General features: G+C 38.0%; 2 long non-coding RNA genes across 2 annotated transcripts; both read left to right on the top strand.

The window, feature by feature from the left end:
• The first annotated feature begins 10,936 nt into the window (after positions 1-10,936).
• LOC118806665 lies at positions 10,937-13,330 on the top strand. The gene is made up of 3 exons (XR_005007137.1): positions 10,937-11,106; positions 12,089-12,206; positions 13,013-13,330. It is a non-coding gene; the product is annotated as an uncharacterized LOC118806665 (long non-coding RNA).
• Positions 13,331-16,903: 3,573 nt separating this feature from the next.
• LOC118806667 lies at positions 16,904-18,438 on the top strand. Its single transcript, XR_005007139.1, has 3 exons — positions 16,904-16,929; positions 17,259-17,376; positions 18,069-18,438. It is a non-coding gene; the product is annotated as an uncharacterized LOC118806667 (long non-coding RNA).
• The last annotated feature ends 1,549 nt before the right edge of the window (positions 18,439-19,987 follow it).

Genomic DNA, 19,987 nt, shown 5'->3' with positions numbered 1-19,987 from the left:
GAGACTCTCTTGACTGAAAACATAATGAGGTTAACTGTGCTGTCTTTCAGGTTTACAACGCCGAGGGGCAGACTCTGCAAGAAGGACCTGCAGTAAATCTAGATTTCAGAGCTGCAGCTTCAACACAGCCCAGACGCAGACGCAGCAAACAGAGCAGCTAAAAGCTTTACACGCCCCTTTAATCATCACATGATTTATTAATCAGAGCTTTGCTTTTTCAATATTATCAATGCTTGTTTAACTCTGTGGAAATAAAACAATACATGACAAAAATCTCTGCAGAGAAAAATAACATCATGAAGACAAATTAGATTTTAGTCCTTTGATACAATATACACAATACAATAAAGAATCTATACAATTATATAATGTATTGCTTATTTTCAGTATTATTAATGGTTATTTTATGCTGTGGATTCAAATAAAACTGCATTGCAAACATTTCAAGTGAATCATTTATATTGTCACAGTGTTACATGGATATTATATAAGAGAGTGATGCAGTGATAGTGATACAGTAGTGATGTTGCAGAGGCTGTGTGTGTGTGTTTACATTCAGAACCACAAAAACAGTGAGTAATGATGAGATAAGGATGACACACAATGTTGTATTTAGTATAACCTTCTCATAATATTGCATATGTAGGTACACAGAACAGACAATACTGAAAATAAAAAACAATGTGTTGAAAACTGTCTGTACATAAAAGCAAGCAGTGGCGTTGGGTTTTGGGCTCTGGTGTTATGAAGGAGGTGAAAAGTCACAAACCAGACTTTAACCAGTTGTCAGAGAGTCTGGAATAATACCACCATCACTCCACCAGAGGGTGTTTACCTGAGAAAGAGCATCAACGTTACTGTGGAGAGACTGATGTTACACACTGAAGGGAAAGTTCTTGAGTGCAGGACCTGATGAAGGTGAGAAGCTGAGACAGAACTGGAGCTCATCAACAGTCCATCTGATAGTGAGAGCTTCTCTATCCAGACAGAAATATGTTGCTGTATATAGAGAAGCTCTCACTATCTAATGGACTGTTGATGAGCTCCAGTACTGTCTCAGCTTCTCACCTTCATCATAGATCATGTGTCCATTCAGTGGATGGTGAAGACCAAGAAGCTTCAGGTCCCTGTCTATTATTAATCTTTAATTATTTATGGTTTACTTATATATTGATCTGTTAGATAATGAATTCATCAGCTTGCTCTTCTAATGTGTGTTTTTTCTGAGGAATAAGTTAACCCGTATCAGCCTCCACAGTTGTTGGACTGTCTCCACTGTAGCTCTCCTGGGAATCAAACACAATAAGACTCAACCCTCTTAGCTGATTCCACCACTGAGAAAAACACTGTGTGTGGGGTTTTTCTGCATTATTCCCAACTCTGATTATAACACAGTAATACCAGTGACTAAACTACTACTAATAATAATTATTAGTACTACTTCTAAAAGTAACAATCAGAATAACTACTGCTGATAATAGTAAACAATAAGTATTTTTTTAATATTATAACAACATTATTGATTTTTTAGTAGTAGTCATAGTAAAAGTAACCTAAATGTGCTTAAAATGCACTGTAGCTCTGCTGGGAATCAAACTCAATAAGACTCAACCTTCTTAGCTGATTCCTCCACTGAGAAGCCCAAATATCAGCTTTTAACACCACACCCTCATCTTCAATCCACGGCCTCCACTGCACCTTGGAATCTGAGGTTGTATTTATGCTACACCTGCAGGCAAGAATGATATCTATAAAAAGTTAAATGTTAAAACAGGCAGATTTTGTGGACAGTACAGCTCTAATGTGCACTGAGAAAATCATGCTCTGATGTATTTCATTTGATTCGGACTATGCAGGGGTCAGGGCTAGGGGTATATTAGACTGCGACCCCCAAAAATTTCTGACCAGTTCAGTTGTTTGGAGTACAGTCACAAATAGCATAATGGTAAAAATGGATCAATATATGAAATATTTGAAAAAAAAAAAAAATCAGTAAATCTGTAAAGTCCTTTCATCCTCTACACCAGGGGTGTCAAACTCAACCAGTAAAAGGGTCATATTAAAAAATCTTAGCAAATCTGAGGACCAGAGAGAAAAAAGGTTTTTATTTCATTTTTAATTAATATTGTTCTATGACCTGAACTGGCTATTGTTTATTCAAAATATCACATGCACACTTGAAATATTCAAAATGTAATTATCCCCATGGTCTTTTAAACCTACCTATTTGCCTGAACTAGACACCTGGCATCCTTTTCTTTACTGCAACTTCCTTAATTCTTGGACTCTGAGCTGCTGAGCTAACGTGAGGTGTTTGTGTTGGTTAAACTGCAGCTGAAATGCATTTTGGTGATATGGCTGGTGTGGAATTGCACAGAATTGTGTAGAATTGGAGTGTAACTGCTGTCCGAAAGACTGTTCTTGGGGTATGTTGCAATGCACACTGGGGACTGTAGTGCAGCAATCTTCTAAGCCGCTTCTCCTTCTGCGTTGCGGGGGAAGCTGGAGACTATCCCAGCAGTCACTGGGTGGAAGGCAGGATACACCCTGGACAGGTCACCAGTCCGTCGCAGTGAAACTGGCTAATATTAATAGAAAATTAAAATACTTTTGCGAGCTGGATAGGATTGTGTTGCAGGCCTAATCTGGCCCGCGGGCCTTGTGTTTGACGCATGGGCTCTACACGACAGGAGAAACCCACCTTTACCCCCGTTTTATACTCAGAATGCAACTCCAGCTGTTTCATAATGAGAAGACAGATGATTTTATAAGATGCTTGGGGCACATTCATTTAACCCTGACCTGATTCTGTGTTACGTGTCACCAGATTCCCTCACTGTAGGAATCAGTTCTTCAGGCGTGTTGTGGTGTGTTGTTGTACTAAAGTGACTGAAACAGCCTTCATAAACATTCACTCCCTTAACATGACTTTAACTGTCACTGAGTACGTGTGTGACAGTGACATTGATTAGATTGTCTGGTTTTACAGTTAATTGATTCTCCTACTTACAATCGTGGACATGTGCTCGATTTGGTTTGCATCAATAATCTATCTGTGAATAAACTAGTTAGTACAGACCTGTAAAGATATAAATATTCCATCATGTGCAGTGAAGTGCTCTATTATCATCATTTTGGGTCCCATTATCTAGACTATTATCAAAGGCCTGTGAACCTCTTTTATCTCACTTACCTGAAATAAACGTTTCTCTACCCACTATTACTAATGACCTAGCTCCGCTTAAGACTAGGGTTGTTTCTTTTAGATGCTCTGCTCAGGACACTGACTGTAACGACAACACAGGAGAGCAGGATGGAATGCTAATAATCATCATATACATCTCTGCTCATAAGTGTACATACCCCTGGCTGAATTAGTAGGAAATTTACCATTTGAAGAAGAACTCCAGCTCTGTACAGGTTACTAATCTGCACCTCTGACTTGTTCGACTGTAATCAGTGTATGTTTATTAAATAATCTCTGTGTTTTTTCTGTGTGAATTTGCTGGATACTAAAATTTAAGGAAAGCAAATGAACTGTCAAGCTCTCTGTGAGAAGAAGCATATCAACACCATTAATTAGGAACAGGTTATAAAAAGATGTGAAAACGCCAATCAGCACTCTTTGAAATCTGATAAGGTGAGGGTTAAACCAGTGGTTCTGGTGAAGATTGGGTAGATCATTAAAGACTTCTGAGGAAACCAGAAGGAAAAATACAGACGTCTCAAGTACCGGCTTATCTGTCTCTTTGCACCCACATCACGAAACAGACTTAAAGTCATTCATAAGGCTCAGTCTGACATTTTTGTCCAAATTGAGTACACACGAGTATACAGTCAATCATTTACTGCTGATTATTGTTACTGTGGTAAATCAAAAGGAAAGAAAGTATAATAGAGTCTGTATTTTAAAAAATAAAAGGTTCCTTCTTAAAAATAATATTAAATTTGGCGTTACAAGGGTCTGTCTGCATCAGCCAATCAGTGCAATTGATGAACATTGGATAACCAATCAGAAGTCATGTTTTACCCATGTGACCAAACTCAGCAATAAGCTCCTAGCAGGCTGGCTATGACGCATATTTAAAAGAGCCTTTAGACGTTTTAAAATTTTAATTTCAGTAAAAATTTAGTCAGAAATCATAGGAGCAAAAGATACGTTGAAAGTAATACAGCCAACTAAACAACTAATTTAAAATGTAGCCTTTTTCAAGATAAAAGCAGTTATGTTGCTGGTGATCGCTAATGTTTGCTAAATTTAGTCTGCTTGTTAGAGAGCTAGCTAAATTATCATCTCTGCAAAACAGAGAACTAACTCACTAACTAAACGCTGGGTGCAAGGATTGATTGTAGGAAGTTAAAAATGAATCCTTATCTAGGTGTAAGCTAACTATCTAGCTAGATGACCAGTTTAATTGAAGAAATGACCTAATCTGCAAAGCAGCAAGCTTGCACCCAATGGAGGAAGATAAATTAGCTTTCAAACTAAAATAATGTCATAAAAGTACATTTTTAATTTCAGAAATATTAATGACAACTGCAGTGAGTGAGTGTGTGAATACATATACTACAATAAATGCATATTTATAATTAACATGTTGGAGCTTCTTGTTTTTCAAACTGCTTTTCTCCCTTAAATTAAGCAGCACAATATATTTATCCAATCATCATTCCACTTTTCTCACACACATGTAATTAAAACATTTCTGGAAAAGATTAATAGATTATCATAGATTATTTAAATTACACCATTTTAAAACATTCCACGATAAGCAGGTGAATTGGTAACAAGTGAGGGTATCTGACTGGGTATAAAAGCAGCATCCACCGTAAGGCTCAGGCTTTGCAAGTAGAGCTGGGCTGTGACTCATGGCTTTGTGCCAAACTTCACGTGAGAATTCTCAAACAGATCAAAAAGAACATTTCTAAATGAAAGATTGCAAAGAATTCAGATTATTGACCATCTACTGCACACAATATTGGGAAAAGATTCAGGTGCAGGCTGGTAACCACTGTTAAATGTAGTGGCCTTTGAGTGCTCAGACGGCATGAGAAACTGTCGTGCTACTGTGTTAAATACAGCGCCATGGGATGGGGAGTACTTCAGAAAACCATCGTCACTTAACACAGTCCACAGCTGCATCAAGACATGCCTCTTGAAACTCTACCATGCAAGGAGAAATCTATATATCAAGTCTATGCAGAAAGAGTTTTCTGGGCCTGAGCTTATCTCAGATGATCTGAAAGACAGTGGAAATGTTGTCAGATGAGTGCACAGTTCAGCTTGTTTTTGGGACAAATGGATGTCCAGTTAAAGATAAAAGGGACTATCCAGACTTTTTTTTAGTGAAAGGAGCAAAAGCCAACATCTGTCATGGTATGGGGTGCATCAGTGCTCACAGAATGGGTGACTTTCATATGTGTGAAGGTACTACTGACACAGAGGCATATAATAAGATTTAAAAGAGATACATGCTGACATCAAGATCACATCTTTTCCAAGGAAGTCCATAGATATTTCAGCAAGACAATGCCAGGCACATGCTACAACACCGTGGCTTTGAACAGTGCATGTGCTTGACTGCCCTGCTTGTAGTCCAGATCTGTCTTCTATTGAAAATGTATGGTGCATCATGAGGAAGAGAATCAGATGCCCATAGACTGTTGAGAAACTGAAGTCTTTTATCAAGAAAGAATGGGCAAAAATTCCACTTGTAACACTGCAACAATTCATATCCTCAGTTCCCAAATAATTAAAAAGTGCAATTAAAAGGAAAGGTGATGTAACACAGGGGTAAACATGCCTCTGTTCCAACTTTTATTTGAGTTTGTTATAGCCATCAAATTCTAAATTTGTATATATTTACAAATTACAATTAAATTGGTCAGTGAAAACATTTTCAAAATGTCCTAGTTTTTCTGGAAATGGGGTTTGTAGTACAACAAATTTCCTCATAGCATCAGTCTAGTATAATATCTGTGTTTGGTCCATTCCAAATATCCTACAATTATGATGTCAATCAAAAGTATCTCAAGACAATTTCTTTGTTAGGATATTATAGGTACAAAATAATTGCTATTTAAAGATTGAAATCTTTCCTCAGTATCTCAAAACTGCACTAAACACACAGAACCTTATAATTCCGACGATTTGGCGTAATGAGACAAAAATTGAACTTTATAGTCACAATCATAAACGTAATGTCAACAAGGCCCATGAGGGTAAACAGGCCAACTCTTCCATGAAGCATGAAGATGTATCTCTGCTGTTTTGGGGATGCATGAAGTACTGCTGAACAGGAAATGTGGTCAAACTTAACACCAACATGAACGCAACAGATTATCAGGAAATCTTGGAACAAAATTTGCACACATCAACCCAGAAGCTGCACACAGGTTGCAATGGTTGTAAGCACAAGGCCAGACTGGAGCTTCATTGGCTGCAGCATAATAAAATGAATGTTCTGGAGTGGCCCTTACAGTCCCTGGACCTCAACATCATTCAGCCACACTAAGGAGAACTGAGGAGAACTCCAATGTGCAGTACCTGCAAGGCAACCAGAGAATTTACAAAACCTGGAGTTTTTTTTACAACGAGAGAGAGCAGCTTTATGACCTGAGCAAATGAGGCACTGATTCACACCTGTCACTAAAAGCAGTAAGCTGGCATTGATGCTCAAGGGGGCATCACATGATTTTAAGAACAAAGCATATATAAAGTTTTGACTGTGTAATTGTATTTCTGCTAGTGATTTTATGATTTTATGTAAAGAAATGAGACATCACAGATTAGCTGCTGGCCTCACATCCATCTGATTCTGTTATACAGCTTTCACCCGTGCCTTTTACTTGCCAACTGCTGAGGTTTAGCTTGGTCAGTGAGGCTGATGTTATTCTGCTGGCATGTCCTCTACCATAGGCGTAGTCTTCATAGTCTCTCTGCTCTGGTCAAATCTGTTTACCATAATTAAGCTGTCTGCTTATTACTTGCATTGTTAAACATTCTTTATACTCAGGTTATGTTCATGAGCTTCTGAAAAGCAGCAATAACACCCCTGTTATTGAAAAAAAGCTGACCTTGATTCTAGCTTGCTTACTGACTATAGATCTATAACTGTAACTAGCTCTTGATTGCTAGTTGAACCCAAGTAGTAGTAGTAGTAGTAGAATTTGTAGTAGCAGTAGTAGTATAATAGCAGCAGCAGTAGCGGTAGTAGTAGTAGCAATAGCAGTAGTAGTTGTAGTAGTGGTAGTAGTAAAAGTAGTAGTAGCAGTAGTAGTAGTAATAGTACAATTAGTAGTAGAAGTAGTAGTAGAATTAGTAGTAGTAGTGGTAGTAGTAGTAGTAGTAAAAGTAGTAGTAGCAGTAGAAGTAGTAGTAGTAGTAGAAATAGTAGTAGAATTAGTAGTAGCAGTAGTAGCAGAAGTATTAGCAGTAGTAGTAGAAGTAGTAGTAGTAGTAGCAGCAGAAGTAGTAGTAGTAGCAGTAAAAGTAGTAGTAGTAGTAGAAGTAGTAGAAGTATCAGTAGTAGCAGTAGCAGTAGAAGTAGCAGCAGTAGTAGAAGTAGTAGTAGTAGCAGTAGTAGTAGTAGAAGTAGAAGTAGTAATATAATCTGTAGTAGTAGTGGAAGTAGTAGTAGTAGAATTCACAGTAGTAGCAGTGGTAGTAGTGGTTTTGTATACAGGTGTATATTTTTCACATCAATGCACAAGTATCAACTGTTTGTGAATGGACGTGTGGTTAATGACTGAGTTTATCAAAGCTGGTGACAGTAGCTACTTAAATTCTAATTTCATCTACTCTAAAGTTTCTCTGAGAATATTATGATCATAAACCACTTAAGAACATGCAGTGCTCCAGTTCCAGTGCTTCTCCTTCCACTGACTGCCTGCTGAAGAATTTTAGTGATTACTATCACTAATCTGATTGCTTTCTCCACATCTGACCAAGCAGGGAGAACACTGTTAACACCTAAGAGTACCAGCATTTCTGTTGTTTTTCTCATTCTTTTGGGGTCCTATAGGCTTACTGTAATGATCTTTCACCTTTTCCTCTTTGAGTAACTCAGATAGAAAAGTATTTTTATGAGGTAAACTTATAGAAGGTAATGAGAAGTTCATGTATTTGCACTTTGCAGAGAGATGTAGGCCGGATAAGAAGATAAAGAAAAAACATTTACATAGTTTTCTACAATATGTTTACACACATGCATTAAATTAGCTTCTATAGGTTTTGGTTATTGGATGATACATTAATCAGTAAATCTCTAAGAAATAGACTTCACAGGCCTTCACTAACCACCTGATGACTCATACTCTGCTCTATCAGATACATCAGACATGCTATCACACATCCTCTTTATAGAAAGGACGATATGGTGAACAGAGGAGTTGGTGGGGAGCAGAACTACTTGCCTTTAAATAAGTGAATTTAATGAGAGAGAAAAAGAGAGGGAGAGTGAGAGAGAAAGTCTCAGCAGCTCAAACGCAAAAATTAATAAGAACATGCTATCAATTATCACTGATGATTAGTATTATTAATACTAATAATATTACTTCTAATGATAATATTAACAATTTTAATAGTAACCAGCAACAAACATCATAATTATTATTTACCAGTAGTAATGGGGATGACTGTTTAGTGTAACCACCTTCTCTATAGTAATGCTGTACAGTTAGGTTGACAGAATAGAAAAGGCACACACACAGACACGCACACACACACACACACACACACACACACACAGATATTGTGGATGGTTAGAGAAGAAAGGTCACTCTGCATTGCCATGGAGTGGCCAGACAGATGTGGCAACCTGAAGTGGAAGTTCTGGAGGACAATTAACCTGATGACCTTTGGCCTTGACCATCCACTGGAGTTATCTATGATGTAGTTGTACCAACAACCCATTCAACAGAAACAACCTCTCTCTATCTCCTGAGCCTCTCTATAAGTTCCTTCACTCAGGTCACTGGGCAACTGCTCAGACACGTCATTTAGGTTTCAGAAGTCCTTACAGAATTGCTAATATCTGGTTTTAGCCTTATCACAGTGAAGCTGGACCAACAGTTTTGTGACTCCTTGAGTTGTACTGATCCCAGAGTCTGTGCCGTGTTTTTAGCTCCAATGTGGCCACTGAAGGTGAGAGTGTGAGAGGTGTATACTGTGTACTGTTACATGAAAGCATATATTTTGCTTTTTTCGTCTGTCTCCCCGTCTCACCTGGTCTCTCATTTTCAAAGGTGTAACTGCTTTAGCCATCAGTCATGTGTGGAGCACCTCTAACCAATCACAGTCCTGGCTGGTGTAACTGGGGAAGAGCCTAAGCCTCAAAAGGAGGCCTTCAAGATGGCTGAGTGGAGCGAGGACTGATCCCATGTGTGCTGTGTGTTAGTTTGTGGGTTTTAGTCTCTAGTGTTAGAAGTTAGAGGTTTTAGTAGTATTTTCTTTAACTTAGCTTGTCTCTTGTGTGGGAGGACGACACCCCCAACTCAGTTCACAAGAGTTGCTTGATTATTTGTACCACCTGGGGTTTCAAACAGGTAAGTGGGACAAGCCTATAGAATTGCACAACATAGGTTTCTTCTGTGTAGTCCCCTCGGTCAGAAGGTGGGCACCATCCCATGTACTTTTGATTATTGGCCTGAGATGTTTAGTTGGCTTTTGTTTCATTGCTTAGTTTAACTAAGTACTTTTTGTTGAGTTGGCATGTTTTTTGTTCTTTTCCTCTTCAGTTTGATTCTTCCTGTGTGGTACTAGGTATGAAAGCACAGCCTTTTCATTGTGGTTTGTTTAGATAGAATGGCTTAAAAAAGCTCTTGTTTGTCTGTTCCTAATGCTTTTATCCCTTCATCATGAGGTTCAATATTTTAATGCCACTTGTAACCGATCAAACAGCACCCTAGACAAAATGTGGGGTGGTAACAGTACATGGACACATTGATCTATAATTGGTTTAGGACCAAAAGCTCAGTGGGTTCCCCCTCCAGTTGGCCATGTAATACAGGAAACCAACCTGTTTCTCAAAGTAAATTGTGATTTCCTGCCAGTCACCACAAGTTATGACCAGCAGCACTTGAGGCTGTCATCCTTATTCTGCTGCTCTTGTCCACTCTGCTAAGTTGATTTAAATTATCACTGATTACTCTCCATCTCTGACCAAATAGAAAGAAACGGTTGAGCAGCATTACACGGCAAATAAACCAAATCAGCATTCGTTTTTTTCTTTCTTTTTGAGTGTATAACAAATTTACTATAGGCCTCCTGCAATGATGAGTCAAATGATGAACCACAGACAAAGATGAGTCACTTAGGACATCGCACATGTGCCCATTTGACAAAATGTTTGTGCTATGCGCTTCAGCACTTAGTAGATCTGTTTTTATCCTATGTGTTGTTTTTCCCTTCCCTTTTGTAGGTGAGCTGTTGCTCCTAGATGTTTCCACGTCACAGTAACAGCACTTACATTTGATCAGGCAGAGCAGAAATTTGACAGACTTTGCGGACAGGTGTCATCCTGAGACAGAGCCGTGTTGAAAATCTCCGAGCTCTTCCGTATGACTTAGTCTACTGCCAGTGTTTGTCTGTGGAGACTGCATGACTGTATGCTTGGTTTTATGCATCTGTCAACAGTGTGTGTTACCAAACACACTAATTAGGAGTGTCTACACACATTTAGATATGTAGTGTAGCAATTTTGATTTAATTTCCTGAAGTGTATTGATGAGTTATTGCATAATAGATAAACTGCATCACAGGTTTTCAGTAACTGTCTGATGTTTAGTGCACTGAGCTTATCAGACTCATCAGATCTGCTGTCATGGGTCATCTTCATACTAGAGCTTCTGCTCTGCACTCTGAGAGGAAGATGTGGTGAAGGGGGGGGGGAGTCATTGGAGGGCAGAGCCTTTAATAAACGATTCAAGATGAAGTGATTTTTAAAAAAGAGTGAGAGAGACTTAGCAGCTCAAACTGGAGATACAGACGGAGAGAGAAACGTTCAGAGCTTCAGACGCCTGCAGAGAAGATGGAGATGAAGATGAGCTGTGTGTGTTTGGTCCTGGTACTGGTCCTGCTGACGACCGTCCCCTCAGATGCTTGTCGTGAGTTTATAATATCTTAATGCGCTTTCTAGCTTTGCAGTCAGATCTTGGCACAGAATAACACATAACTGGGGTGGAAAATACTCAAGTAATTATACTTTGTTAGGAGTGTAAAGAGCACTACAAATCCCTACTTATGTAAAAGTGCTGTTACTCTAGTGATAATTTACTTGAGTGGAAAGTATTAATAAAAGAAGTTACTCAAGTAAGAGTACATTAGTTGTTTATTGAAAAACTATTTGAATAATTGAGTGATTTTTTTTTTTTGTAGGTCCACAATCACAATCTGAAAATATTTCTGAACAGTTAAAGGATGTACTGACTCTTTATCTGTAACTTTCACTTGGATTTAATTGAATGTATTTACACGTAGATGTGTATTACTTTGAGCCTCTTGCTTTGTGCTCATAATTTCAGTTTAATACAGTTTGACATTATTCCCACCTCTGATTGTAACAGCAATAAGACTGGGCCTCGTTCACCAACCGTTCTTGAGAAATTTCTTCCTAAAACACACACCTTACACAGACTCTGATATTCATCAGTGTTTTCTCATGTAGGATTTTTCTTAGGTAAGAACAGAATCTACACACACTCAAGAGCACAAAGGTGTGAACAGTTCTGCACTTTAAGAACACATCAAGAATCTGACATAGACTTTTTCTTAGTGTTCTTGAGTGAATTTTCTCAAGAACAAATTTAGGAAAAAACTTGGAAAGATATTGGTGAATCAGGCCCACTGACAATACTACTACTACTGATAATAATAATTAGTACTACAACAAAAAAAGCAGTGAGTACAATTACTATTGATGATGATAATCAACAATAACAATTTTGTAATCTATTTTCATTAAAATAACCACTATTATAATTATTATTATTATTATTATTATTATTAGTAGTAGTAGTAGTAGTAGTAGTAGTAGTAGTAGAAGTACAACTAGAAGAGCTTCAAAATCTTTCTTCTCCTCTTCCTCAGCTCATGGTCTTTGCCATCCTGATTCATGCTGTTTCAGCTTCATCACTTTTAAAATTCCAGCTACAGAAATACTAAAAGAAGAAAAAATACATTCCGCCTGCCCAAAGTCTGGCTATGTGTGAGTATCTGCCTTGTATGTAAGATCAATATCACTGTCATCTCACTATGTATATCCTTGTCATGTCACTGTCACTGAACAAACTGTTATGTCTCTAAAATGGGAAATGTTCAGGGGAAGGGAAAAAATATTCCTAACTTTAATGTTAGTTAAAGCAATGCTTTGCAAGTTTGGGGGATTTGGAGACCTCTCTGGTGGGAATCTCTAATTGCATGCAACATGCATAAGAACATTTTGGAACATCAGTTGTGCTTTAGAGCCCCACAAGTGGATTTTTGTGAGTGCCTTGAAAGAGAATTCAAAGAGAATTTAGTCTAAACTGGGTGAAGGAGCGTCTTCTGAGGATGTGAGTGAATTATCTAGTATTGTCATCACATCTTCATCAGTATGATATTGGTTTTGAGATCATTTGTGGCCTAAACATCGAGCCAGTCTTTTGAGCCTGCGTGTGTGACGTGAAAACGCCTTGGACTTTTAAATGATTATTTCAGGCTTTACAGGGCGACTCGCAGCAGTGCACTCTCATTGTATTTTGTAGTAGTGTGTTCTGTTTTCTCCATACTCAGTAAAGCTACTACTTTCAGTTTTACCAAAAAAAAAGTATTACATAGTGCTGCTTTAATGTAATAAGATTTTTTCCACCTAGTTTTGGAACAATGGGGCCAATGCAAATGACAGCTACTGCTTTCAAATCTTATTTAAAAAATTGAAGATAAGATTTTGTTCCGACAGTGATGTGTAGTTCACTGTTTTAATATATCACAAACACATTTGTTTCTATATTAAATCTGATATGCATATTTTAGGGTCACAACGAAGAGGGGCAGATTCTGCAAGAAGGACCTGAACTAGAACTAGATTTCAGAGCTGCAGCTTCAACGGAACCCAGACGCAGCACACAGTGCGGCTAAAAGCTTTACAAAACCCTTTAATCATCACAGGATTTTATCAATCAGTGCTTTGCTTTTTCAATATTACCAGTGATTGAAATAAAATAATGCATGACAGAGCAAAACAAGTACATTACATTACATCTGTACAATACAGTGTATTGCTTTCCTTTAATATTATTAATGCTCATTCTATGCTGTGAATCAAAATAAAACAATACATAATGTACACTATTGTTTATATTGTCATAGTATTATGTGGATATTATAGATGCAGTGATAGTGATGTAGTGATATTGACTGTGTATAACATTCACAAACAAAACTACAACAACTGTGTGTAATGAAGAGATAAAGGTGACCCATTATGTGTTTAGTATAATTGTCTGATAATAGTGCACATTTAGGTAAACAGATTAGACAATAATAATAATAATAATAATAATAAAACAATATGTTGAAAGCTGTCTGTATATAAAACAAGCAGTGGTGTTGAGTTTTGGGTTATAGCTTATGAAGGAGGTGAAAGGATAGTCTTGCAAGACTTTTGTATGCAGCGTTTAACATGACCAAGAACCAGGGGTGGTCTTTGCACTAGGCAAAAGTAGGCCCATGAAAATGCAGATTAGATTTACTGTAAAGTTGATATTCAATAATCTGTTCTGAATTATATATACATGATAAAAATAGCTGTTATTTGTGATAATAGCAATTCTTTTTAGTAATTTCAATGTGGACCCTCCCCCTATCATGATTATAATGGACTGTTCCATCTTATTATGTGATAACACAACCGCAAGAAGACAGACTGCTAGGAAAAATGCACTAACAATCCACAGAGGAGGTGAAGAGATGAAGAGGAGGTTTTTTGGTTTGATATTGATATTATTCAACAGAAATGAAGAAGTGCTACAGAGGTCACAAAAATTAAACAAAAAGACAGGCGCTCCTGAGGCATGGGTGCAGAAAACTCAAAAAAGAAATGGTTCTATGCTAGGAGAGGCTAAAAACCTAAAAAGTATCCATCCGCATCCATAAGCCATGAGCAAAATAAATCCCAGAACAAAGAAATCCCAGGCGCATTGTATAAAAAGCCTTTATTGAAACATGGCAATTTTAAAATGTGCAAGTATAAAAATGTGCCGACTGCTTCTTCATTGCAGCCTCAGGCCTTCATCAGGACACAGAACAATGGCATATCAATAGAAAACATCTGAGAACACCCATATATACACTGATCAGGCATTACATTATGACCACCTCCTTGTTTCTACGCTCATTGTCCATTTTTCCATCCGTTTCTCCACCACCCAAATAGTACCTGCTCTGTGAGGGTCCATGAGGGTCCTGACCACTGAAGAACAGGGTAAAAGGGGGCTAACAAAGTATGCAGAGAAACAGATGGACTACAGTCTGTAACTGTAGAACTACAAAGTGCACCTATATAGTAAGTGGAGCTGATGGACAATGAGCGTAGAAACAAGGAGGTGGTCATAATGTTACGGCTGAACGGTGTATGTTACTTTATGTTACCAAACACTACACTGGCAGATAATTGAACTTGTTTTCAACATATTTCTCAACCTGTTACATGGCCAGAGCCTGTCAGCAGGCCCAAAGTTTTATTACACACTTCTATAACCTAAGAATAGCTCCCTGTAGTCTTAGAATGTAAAAAGGGATTAAAACAAACAATATATAACAATACAAACAATATTAATATCATTCATTTGAGATCATTTCAGTTAATAAAATGAAAATGTCTATTTTATTTGCAACTTAGAATGTTATGCCCCATTCCAGGGAGCCCCATTCCTGTCTTTTGCCTAGAACAGAATCATTAAATTCACCCAAGAACCGCCAATGCTGACAGAAAGGCCCATTGACTGGCCAACATTCCAACCAGCTAACCAGCTTGTTTAAATTTGATCTGTGGAACACAAATTGGCACTCATGTGAGGATATCTTGCTTAAGAGCTTCTAAATTCATCAGAGAAATCCACTGAATGACCTACAACCAGTAGACAGTACTGCATGTAAACAGATGTGTTCAGGGCACCCGATAGTTCAGGATGCCTGAGTTCTTGCCGAGGAGCCACTGTCACCTGACCAGAATGTATTTAGCTGACAGAGACCTTCAACATTACAGTGGAGAGACCAATGTTATACACTGAAGGGAAAGTTCTTGAGTGCAGGACCTGATGAAGGTGAGAAGCTGAGACAGAACTAGAGCTCATCAACAGTCCATCTGATAGTGAGAGCTTCCCTGTCCAGACAGAAATATGCTGCTGTGGACAGAGGAGCCCTCACTATCTAATGGACTGTTGATGAGCTCCAGTAGTGTCTCAGCTTCTCACCATCAGAGATCATGTGTCCATTCAGTGGAGGGTGAAGGTCAAGAAGCTTCAGGTCTCCTGCACTCAAGAACTTTCACTTCAGTATGCAACATCAATCTGGTCTCTCCACCTCTCCCCCTGAAGCAGCTTGATTTTCTCCTCTCTCTCAGAGATGAAAGCATTAAGTGCTGTTTATCTGATGGGGGCAGTTTTGATGTCAACCAGGTCTTCCACTTGGTTGTTAGGAGTCCTGTTTTCCATTTCCTCTTGGTTTTGCACATAAAAGAGAAGTTATTGTATTTGCAATTTTGAAGATATGTAAGCCAGATGAAAAAAAAATTAAAAGATGAAAAGTTGTTTGTGTAGTTCTCTACAATAAGTTTACACATATGCATCAAATTAGCTTTAACAGACTGAATTATAGAACAGTTTGGGTGTAATTAAAGTTAAAGGATGATATATTAACTGATTGCTGCATGAACAGAGCTTCACTGACTGTCTGCAGACTCGTGTACTGCATTTATCAGATACATCTGAGACGCTATCATGGGTCATTTTCACGCTAGAGCTTCTGCTCAGCGCACTGAGAGGAAGATGTGGTGAGCGGTGGGGGTGGTGGTGGTGGTGGGGGGGTGGGTAGAACTGCCGGCTTGTAATCAATGTTTGAAAATAAGCTAATTTAAATAGAGCCTTACCAGCTAAAACTGGAAATACAGACGGAGAGAGAAACATTCAGAGCTTCAGACGCCTGCAGAGAAGATGGAGATGAAGATGAGCTGTGTGTGTTTGGTGTTGGGGCTGGTCCTGCTGATGACCGTCTCCTCAGATGCTGAGCGTGAGTTTATAACATCTTAACAATAATTTTTATTTTTATTTTTACATCTTAATAATTCATTTTATCTCTTTATAAACAGATACTACAATAGAGTCGTATGCCAAAGTTAAATAAGTGAACATGGCCTGCACAGTTTGGTATTTGTCTGCAGATTTTAGTGCACACATTCTTTTTATTTGCTAAGGTTAACATATTGGAGTTTAATAAAAAAAAAAAAAGTGTAGCATGTAGTAATAATAATAATAATAATTAATAATAATAATAACAAAATTCGGGCGGCACGGTGGCGCAGTGGGCAGCGCTGTCGCCTCACAGCAAGAATGTCCTGGGTTCGATTCCCGGCCGGGTGACCAGGGTCGTTTCTGTGTGGAGTTTGTATGTTCTCCCCGTGTCTGCGTGGGTTTCCTCTGGGTACTCCGGTTTCCTCCCACAGTCCAAAAACATGCAGTCAGGCTGACTGGACATGCTGAATTGCCCCTAGGTGTGAGTGTGTGTGTGAATGTGTATGTCTGTCTGTCTGCCCTGTGATGGACTGGCGACCTGTCCAGGGTGTATCCTGCCTTCCACCCAATGACAGCTGGGATAGGCTCCAGCACCCCACCACGACCCAGAAGGATAAGCGGTTTAGATGATGGATGGATGGATGGAATAACAAAATTCAAGTAATATTATTAACTATCATTATATTTATTAGTAGTAGTATTCACAATGCTAATAATAATAACATCTACTATCACTGTTAATTGCCATATTCTTCTTCTTATTATTATTATTATTGATGTTATTATTATTATTATTATTATTATTAGTAGTAGTAGTAGTAGTAGTAGTTTGATTTTGATGGTTGATATACAGTCATTTAACCCTGAACAGTCTGTATTTAACATGTGCTTTGTGTTCAGGTGTAGCTGTAGTGGAGCTGATGAAGGCGTGTTGGTTTTTACAGTAATTAAAACAGAAACCAATAATGTTTTCTTCTCCTCTTCATCAGCTCACTACATTGGACATCCTGACCAGTGCTGTTTCAACTTTGTCCATTTTAAAATTCCAGAAAAAATGATCCAAAAAGTGGAAAAAGTACACTCCAGCTGCCCAAAGCAGGGCTATGTGTGAGTATCTAACTTTAGAAGTAACATAATCTGATTACTTTCCATTACTTTGGATTATTAAACTTTTAATATAATCAAATTAAGACAACAGAAAAAAAAGACAATTTTTACTTAATAAATGGCAAACAGGAGAACTGCTCTGATTAATTAAGCAATCTAATGTTTTAGGTGATGCAGTAATCATGTATTATTTTGAATAAAGAAGAAATAAATGTGTGATAATAACAGTTGTTACTGGGTCTCACACAAACTCACTGATATCACATACAGCTCAGACACACATGTAGCAAAATGGCCAAATTACAGTGGAGCAATAGATGAAAATATTTCATATATAAATCAGTAAATCTGTACAGTGTGAGCTGCTTGAGTCAGTGTTCTGTAGGTCAGCTGGTAGTGTGTTAAATCACATATGCCTAAGAGCTCCAAGACACCAAGCTGATAAAGAAAAACTAGAGCGAACTAAGATCAACAGATGATCTCCTTCCATCAGCTCTCTGTCTCCTCTTGTCACCTGTGAAAATTTGCATTTAAACATACCGCAATGAATCAAGCTGACAGCAGCTGCACAAAAAGGAGCCGCTCTCTATAAACAGGGGCTGCAGTCTGTAAAACTGCAATATACAAAATAAAGAAAATATTTATATTAAATGATACTCCAAAACTCTGACTGTGTTATCTGTGTCTTTCAGGATTACAACGAGTAGAGGCAGGAGCTGCAAGGAGGAAGTCTTACTATACTATACAAAGCAGGAGAAACCCAGGGTTATAACACCTCGAGGCAAGTTGTGCAAGGAGAAAGACAATCTAATGCTCTCTAATAATACATTTCATTATTTAATAGTGGTAGTAAACTTGAAGAATTCCAATGGTCATTTCATGTTTCAAAGTTAAATATGGCCGTGTAATGGACACAAGTTTCTTTTAAGTGCAATATTTAACATTCTTTAACATAAAACAAAGAGGTAAAGAGCTGAAAACTGCAACAAAAACAGTTCATTAATGGTCAATATTAAATATCAAGATCAAAGCTTGGAAAATCCTAAGGCTGAATCTCAAACAGCTCACTGCTCCCTATATAGTGCACTATGTGAGTTGAAATTTTGGCTTTTACACCCAAATATTGCACTTTATGTCCAGTATGAATTGTGCTTACATGGCTGAATCCACAGTGGTTTGCTGTTAGACACACTGAGCTCTGTTGCTGTCACTGAGCACATGCTGCATTTTGTACACTGTTAGTAATAAAGGTTTTGTTCAGGTACATTTTTCATTCATCAAGTTACAAACAATGTAAATGTTCCCTTAAAGGTACAACAGTGGTTTTAAGGTCCAATTGTGAACCTTAAATATTTTTTTTCCAGGTGATTCACTAAGCAGACTTATTGGGTTCTGCTGGAGAACAGCATTGGCGTTTGACCGTTTCTGCTGTAAAAAGTGAACTTGCAATGCCTGGACAGTAAACAATAACAGCTTTTGTGACAAAACATATTTATGGTTCTTATGTGTTAAAAAATAACTCATGACAGTCAGCTTTTTTTTTAAAGAAGGCATTTATTGTTTTTGCAAATTAACTCTTCAATTCTTCTTCTTCTTACTTTTATTATTATTATTATTAGTAGTAGTAGTAGTAGTAGTAGTAGTAGTAGTATTAATAGTAATGTATACCCAGAATGAGGTTTCATAATGAGAAGAGAGATGAGAAGATATTTGGGGGACATTCATTTAACCCTAAACTGTTTCTGTTTAACATGTGTGTAAAAAAGGTTTTCTGCTCTTCCTCATATCACTTTGTGTCATCACTCATCCTGTTCAGTGCTGTTTCAACTTTATCACTTTGCAAAATTTCAGAGAAAGAAATCATAAAAATTGAAACAACACCTGACTACACAAAGCAGGGCTATAGGTAAGTATATATCTTAAGAACATATAAATATATATATAAATATAAATATAAATATGGACAAAAGTATTGGGACACACCTCCTATTTATTGAGTTCAGCTGTTTCAGCCAAACCCATTGCTAACAGGTGGATAAAATTAAGCACACAGCCTTGCAGTATCCGTAGACAAACACTGGCAGTAGAGGGTCGTACTGATAAGCTCAGTGACTTTAAACATGACACTGTCATAGGATGTCGCCTCTGCATTGAGTCAGTTCATGAAATGTCTGTCCTGCTAGATCTGCCCCAGCCAACTGTAAGTGATGTTATTGTGAAGTGAAAGCACCAAGAAGCAACAACAGCTCAGCCACGCAAACTCACAGAGCGGGCTGCCGAGTGCTGAAGCACACAGTGCATATTCTCTGTTGATTCGCTCACTGAAGAGTTTCAAACTGGAAGTAGCACCAGCAAAAGAACTGTGTGTTCACAAGATGGGTTTCCATGGCTGAGCAGCTGCACCCAAGCCTAAGTTTAAAATGTACAATGCAGAGGGCCCTGACATCAAACCCCATCAAACAGCTTTAGGATGAACTAAAACAGAGATTGCAAGCTAGACCCTCTCGTCCAACATCAGTGTCTGACCACACAAATGAAAGCTCTTGTAGGTGTCCCAAGACTTTTGTCATATATACATACATTTTTGTCATATTTCAGTTTTTGACGTAAT

Source organism: Colossoma macropomum, unplaced genomic scaffold (genome assembly GCF_904425465.1).
Source record: "Colossoma macropomum unplaced genomic scaffold, Colossoma_macropomum, whole genome shotgun sequence".
Taxonomy (NCBI): domain Eukaryota; kingdom Metazoa; phylum Chordata; class Actinopteri; order Characiformes; family Serrasalmidae; genus Colossoma; species Colossoma macropomum.
The sequence above is the reverse complement of the archived record's forward strand: the minus strand, read 5'-3'. Positions and strand labels throughout refer to the sequence as shown.